General features: G+C 41.0%; 1 pseudogene; it reads left to right on the forward strand.

Moving 5' to 3' along the window:
- The first annotated feature begins 1,967 nt into the window (after nt 1-1,967).
- Nucleotides 1,968-3,772, forward strand: LOC136145863 (histone H3-like centromeric protein A; annotated as a pseudogene).
- Nucleotides 3,773-6,234: the final 2,462 nt, after the last annotated feature.

Here is a 6,234-nt window from a genome sequence, read left to right on the forward strand (position 1 = left end):
TTAGGACCACAATCCAGAATGCTGACTCTCGCCATTTTGAATTCACAACTCTGATCCTCAGTCTTTGCATTATTTTGATACAAAGCTCGGATTTACTGACTGCTTCTTAAATACCAGACCCTGAGCTTTACTTGTATGGTTCACTCTTCCTGTTTTCACATGAGCATCCAAGTGCTCAGGGAACTTCTTCCTCAAGTTCATAGAACCAGAAGGCATCGGAGGAGGATTAAGATTTAGGACTGTCAGACCCTGGAGCCCACACCCTCAATCTCTGCACTATACTCTGTGCTTTGGGTACAGGTTAAATTCACCAAAGCATTTCAAAGATGTTGTTTTGTGCCAGATTGGAAGAAGTACCCCTTAAGCACCAGCAAAACCTAGGGTTGAGGGACTTTCCTGGTGTGAAAGTTGCTCAGTCATCTGACTCTTGGTGACTCCACAGACTGTGGAATTCTCTAGGCCAGAGAGTGGGCAGCATTTTCCTTCTCCAGGGGATCTTCCCAACCCAGGGATCGAACCCAGGTCTCCCGCATTGCAGGCGGATTCTTTAGCAGCTGAGCCACAAGGGACCAGTGGTTAAAAATCTGCCTTGTAATGCATAAGACACCAGTTCAATCCCTGTTTGGGGAAATAAGATCCCACATGCCACAGGGCAACTAAGCCCATCACCACCACAACTACTAAGCCTGTGTATCACACTCAGACCCAATGCAGCCAAATAAATAAATACAAATTAAAAAAAAAAAAAAAACTAAGATTGAGTTAGTTTTGCCATTAGAGAGCTGTATGACCTTGACGTGTTAACCTCTGAGTACTAGTTTCTTCTCTATGACGTGGGGATAATCACCACATTGAAAGGCTTGTATTGATAGGGTATGTAAGTCTCAGTGCAGGGTTCTTGAAAACATTTTCTTCATAATTGCAATATTGCTAGTGATCTTGTCTAAAGAGTGTGAATTCAACTACCACTGGCCCCTGCTAAGAGTTGTTATTGTTTAGTCTCTAAGTCGTGTCTGACTCTTTGTGACCCCATGGACTGCAGCCCGCCAGGCTCCTCTGTCCCTGGGATTTCCCAGGCAAGAGTACTGGAGTGGGTTGCCATTTCCTTCTCCAGGGGATCTTCCCAGCTCAGGGATGGAACCCGACCATCTAAGCAATGAAAGAGCATTGCCACCAGGGGGCAGCAGAGCTCCAGCAGAAGCGGAGGACTTCACCACCATCCAACCCAGTTCTGGCCACACTTGTTCAAGAACCTCAGTGGAATCAGCGTTGCTTTTGCCTGGTTTAATCACAGAAGGAAACTGCAAGTACATCTTAACTTTTAAGCTAAGTCATTTTTTTCAGAGACCCAGACTCCTGACATTATAATAGATAAAGCTGACTGTGTGACTATGGTTAAATCAGTAATCTTGCTAAACCTTGGTCTCATCTTCAAAATATGGATAATAACAGTTATCCACCCAATGGCACTGTAAAAAATCAAATGAGAGGATGTCAAGTGAAGAATTCCACACAGAGTAAGGATGCAAAAACAATAAACAGTCATTCAAAATACCTATGCCCAGACTATAGCTAACAATAGGGTATCGTATATTTGAAAGTTAGGAGCGTAGATCTTAAAAGTTCTCATCACAAGAAAAAAGAATGTAACTCTGTGAGGTGATGGTGTTAATCATGTGACAATTTATACATATAGCAAATCATTATGCTGCACACCTAAAATTAATATGTCATATTTCAAGAAAATACAATTTAAACTATACTGCTATAAAAATTAAAAACAACCACACAATGGAGAATTTGATTAAAAAGTTTTAAAACTTAAGAAAAACAGTACTTGCTTATACTGACGAACTTATTGGAAGGTAAAAGCAAAGGTCTATATAAAAAGATGTTCATCGCAGTGTTGTTTACAATAGCAGCAAAATTTGGAAAAATTAAAAGTCCAAGAAGTCGGGGCACGCGGCCGGGTCGTCCCGGCCCTCCCAGCCTCTTCCCCCGGACCCAGAAGATCTAGAAGGAGCCGCGGGGCCGCAGCCCTGCGCGCCCGCCATGGGCCCGCGCCGGAGCCGCAAGCCCGAAACACCAAGGAGGCGCCCCGCGAGCCCGGCTCCCGCCGCCCGCCGGCCGGCCCCGTCCTTAGGTAACCCGCCACGATCCCTTTTCCTCCGAGCCGGCCTGCCTGCAGCCTGTCTGTGAGGCACCTCCTCCCATTCACCTGCTCGCCGGAGATATAGAATCCTGAAGGAGATCCGAACTCTTCAGAAGACCACACACCTGCTGTTAAGAAAGACCCCCTTCTGCCGCCTGGCAAGAGAAATATGTGTTCAGTTCACTCGTGGTGTGGACTTCAATTGGCAAGCCCAGGCCCTGTTGGCCCTACAAGAGGCGGCAGAAGCGTTTCTAGTTCATCTCTTCGAGGATGCCTATCTCCTCTCCTTACGCCGGCCGCGTCACGCTCTTCCCGAAGGATGTGCAGCTGGCCCGGAGGATCCGAGGCATTCAGGAAGGGCTTGGCTGGCCACCCGCCCGAGTCTCTGGTTGATACCAGAGCCCCTGCCTGTAGCCAGGACCACATCCACGGAGTACAAGGTGTTGCCTGGACTTGCTCTCTTGGAGCAAAGCGTGCGAGTTGCTTTCATAGTTAGTTTTTTTTTAGAAGAAGACTGCATGGTTTTCCTCTGTAACAGAGGTAATATATGAGAGAATCAACACATTCCAGAAATCCTGAGAATAATTTTCAGATGAAGAGACTCTAAGGTTGACTTCACTTTGCAAATTATTCATGTGACTAATGATTTGGAAGACATCAGATTTTTTAGGTTATGGGCAAAAAGGATATTTACTGATTATTTTAAATCTTCTTGTACTATTTAAATTTTTTACAATATATATTTACTTTTATTTAAAACATGATGGAAAAAATAAGAGAAGACCAGTCAGTTGCATGGAAGAGCCTGGTGCATCCAGCGTACAAATCTCTGTCCTTCAGATTGACTTCATCATTAACAGCAGAAGCAAGTTCGTATGTGGACTATACCTGTCAATAGATTATACAGCTTTTCAAAAACTCAATTGGGATGAAAATAGAAAATTGTTAAGCTTTGATGTTCTGGCTCCTTCTGGTAAATTCCTGCCAAAATCATTCAGAAATTCCAACTTGTAGCATTTATTTTATTCTTTATTTGCAAATCATAGAAGATGTATCATAATTTATACTTCAGAATTTTTCATTCCAGGATTTTAAAGAGCCTTTTCAATGTTTTTACAGGTATTTTTATAACTTCCTTATGGAGAGATAATAGAAATAATTCTTAATGGAAAAAATTTGAAGGAGCAAAGTTACTGTTATACATAGATTATACTGTGTTTTGTGTGTTAGCCTTAAATCCTTCATTTGGACACTTTGCCAACAGCCACAATTTAAACAAGAGAATTGAGGGGTGTATCTTTGCCTCCAGTGGAGTAGAGAATGAGCCAATAAAATCCTTGCCCTTCTCTTGTAACTGAAAGCAGTTTAAGAGACTTCCAGAGAAATAGTAAGTGCTATCCAAAGACATTTAGGTATTGTGTGTGATGAAAATGATTAGTGAGGGCGGATACTAATAATGATGCGTCAGCCAATTGAATTCAAACTAAAGGGAAGGACCAAGTTCTGTTGTTTGATAAATTTTAACCCTTTATAAAAACCTTTTCCTGTTGGACATCAACTCATTTTTATGTAAACATTGGAATAAAGCTTATCTATTAATACAAAAAAAAAAAATAAAAAAATAAAAAATAAAAGTCCAAGAATAGGGGAAACCAACCAAAGGTAAACTAAAGAGTGCTCATATATAGAATGTGCTAAATAAGCTTTAAGCATGGGGTGGGTGACCTTGACATTAACGCGAAGAAAGAACAGCAGTGTATTACTGACTAAAAAGTAATTGTGACAAGCCAGTGGGACCGGGAAGCCTGGCGTGCTGCTGGCCACGGCGCTGCAGAGTCGAACAGGACTTAGCGACTGAACAACAGCAAGCAGGTTAGTACAGTCCCATGCGTGCAATACTGTGTGTGTGCATATGTATATAAATTCTTAAATGATTGTGCAGGAAATTAATCAGATATAAACACTGGCTATTTTGTTTAGTGGGATTTGGAGGTCACTTTTAGCTTTTTATTTTGAAAAAGAAGTTCAACAAAATGAAGAGGCACCCTAAAGAATGGGACAAAAATATTTTCAAACTATGATAAGAGGTTAATATCCAAAATATATAAGGGACTCACACAACTCAATACAAAATCATGAAAATCCAATTAAAAATGGGCAGAGGATCTGAAGAGGCAGTTTTCCAAAGAAGACATACAAATGGCTAACAGGTCCATGGAAAGATGCTCAACATCACTAAATCCTCAGGGAACTGCAATTCAAAAACCACAATGAGCTATCACTTTGCATCTGTTAGAATGGCTGATATAAAAAAGACAAAAGGCAATAATTAGCTTCATAGCATCCCCATGTTCATTGCAGCACAATTCACAATAGACAAGATACAGAAACAGCCTAAGTGTCCATTTACAGATGAATAGATCAAGAAAATAGGGTATCTACATTCAATATAACATTATTTAGCCACACACAAAAAAAGAAAAGAAAAGAAAATGCTGCCATTTGTAGCAACATAGATGGACCTTGGGGGCATCATACTAAATCAAATGTCAGATAGCAAAAGACAAATACTGTGGGGCCTCACTTGTGTGTGAAATCTATATCCATACCTACCTCTATCTCCATTCATGTTATGATTATTATTTTTGTGGGACCATTTGAAAGAAAATTTCTGATATCAGGATGCCTTACATCTTATTTCATCAGCATGTATCTCCTAAAAACAAGGACATTCTCTTACATTATCACAAGACAGTTCTTTCTATTATCTAATATGCCATCCACATGCAAATTTTTACCAGTATTGTATATATCTACATATATATTAAATATACACTTGCTCCTTGGAAGAAAAGCTATGTCAAACCTAGACAGCATATTAAAAAGCAGAGACATTACTGACAAAGGTCCGTCTAGTCAAAGCTATGGTTTTTCCAGTAGTCATGTATGGATGTGAGAGTTGGACCATAAAGAAAGCTGAGCGCCAAAGAATTGACGCTTTTGAACTGTAGTGTTGAAGAAGACTCTTGAGAGTCCCTTGGACTGCAAGGAGATCAAACCAGTCCATCCTAAAATAAATCAGTCCTGAATATGCATTGGAAGGACTGAATATGAAGCTGAAGCTCCAATACTTTGGCCACCTGATGCAAAGAACCGACTCATTGGAAAAGACCCTGATGCTGGGAAAGATTGAAAGCAGCGGGAGGAGATGACAGAGAATGAGATGGTTGGATGACATCACCAACTCAATGGACATGAGTTTGAGCAAACTCCAGGAGTTGCTGATGGACAGGAAAGCCTGGCATGGTGCAGTCCATGGGGTCGCAAAGAGTGAGACATGACTGAGTGACTGAACTGAACTGAATCAATTATATATATATACAAACTCACACTCACAAACACATACACCCACGTATTTCTCAATGGTGATGTTAATTTTTATTTCCCTTTTATAGTTTTTGGAAGAGTATAAAAGTTCTGATTTTTTTTCCTCCTGAGATTGTAAAAATCATCTTCATAATTAGAAAGGACCATAAGTATTTCCATGAGAGAAAAATGATAAAATGATAAAAATGATAAAATAACAACTCAGAGACTGGATAAGTCCTCTATTATGGAGAAAAGGGAGAAGCCCCAAAGCAATTTTCCTTTCCAAGTCACCAGAGGAGCTCAAATGCCATTCCAGCCTTACTCAGATACGCATCAAAGACAAGAGAGACTCCATCCTTCCCTTCCATCCTGGACGCCTGCTTCTGGCAGATCAACAGAAAGCCCCTTGGGCAATTTGAGATTATAGACTAGAAGTCTTCTTTCTCTTTCTTCTTCTTTTTTTCTTTATAATGGACCTTTATGAAGAGATTGAGATAGGATGGAGAAGGAAACTCTTGATACCTCCTATTCTGCCCCAGAAGACCAAGATTGAAGGCTCTTACCATCACACCAGGGTTTCCCTGGTGGCTCAGATGGTAAAGCATCTGCCTGCAATGAAGGAGATCTGGGTTCGATCCCTGGGTCAGGAAGATCCCCTGGAGAAGGAAATGGCAACCCACTCCAGTACTCTTGCCTGGAAAATCTCAGGAACG

Source organism: Muntiacus reevesi, chromosome 13, assembly GCF_963930625.1.
Source record: "Muntiacus reevesi chromosome 13, mMunRee1.1, whole genome shotgun sequence".
NCBI classification, from domain to species: Eukaryota; Metazoa; Chordata; class Mammalia; order Artiodactyla; family Cervidae; genus Muntiacus; species Muntiacus reevesi.